At 70.9% G+C, this 371-nt stretch overlaps 1 protein-coding gene across 1 annotated transcript in view; it reads left to right on the top strand.

Moving 5' to 3' along the window:
• The first annotated feature begins 224 nt into the window (after window positions 1-224).
• The window catches only part of MTOR (mechanistic target of rapamycin (serine/threonine kinase)), a 70,076-nt gene continuing 69,929 nt past the window's right edge, over window positions 225-371 (top strand). Inside the window, exon 1 of the mRNA XM_014941451.1 lies at window positions 225-261. The gene's annotated coding sequence lies outside the window, so the exon portion shown is untranslated. The remainder of the gene's footprint in view (window positions 262-371) is intronic.

Genomic DNA, 371 nt, shown 5'->3' with positions numbered 1-371 from the left:
TGGATGTCCTGCCACTCGCTTCCCGCCCGCCTTGATGATTGGTCGGAAGGCGACAGGCTCTCCTTGCGGTTCCTTGGGAGAAGGGGTGGAGCTGAGAGCGCTCCTTCCCTTTTTCCCTTTTTCTACTGGTCAGAGGCGGTGCCTGTCAAAGCCTTTCTAGGAGGCGATTGGTCGGCGGCGGCTCGCCGGCCCGGCAGGCGCGGGGGAAGGGAGGGCGCGGGGCCCGGAGCGGGGGAGCCGGCGGCGGCCGGGGCGGAGGCGGTGAGTGCGGCTCGGGAGCCTCCCCTCGGCATCGCCTTCCCCTTCCCTTCATCTCCCGTCACGGCCCCACCGTCACGGCCCTCCCCGCCCGCTCCTGCCTCAGCGCCCGC

This window comes from Calidris pugnax, unplaced genomic scaffold (assembly GCF_001431845.1).
Source record: "Calidris pugnax isolate Ruff unplaced genomic scaffold, ASM143184v1 scaffold82, whole genome shotgun sequence".
NCBI lineage: Eukaryota > Metazoa > Chordata > Aves > Charadriiformes > Scolopacidae > Calidris > Calidris pugnax.
This window is presented reverse-complemented; position numbering and strand designations above follow the sequence as displayed.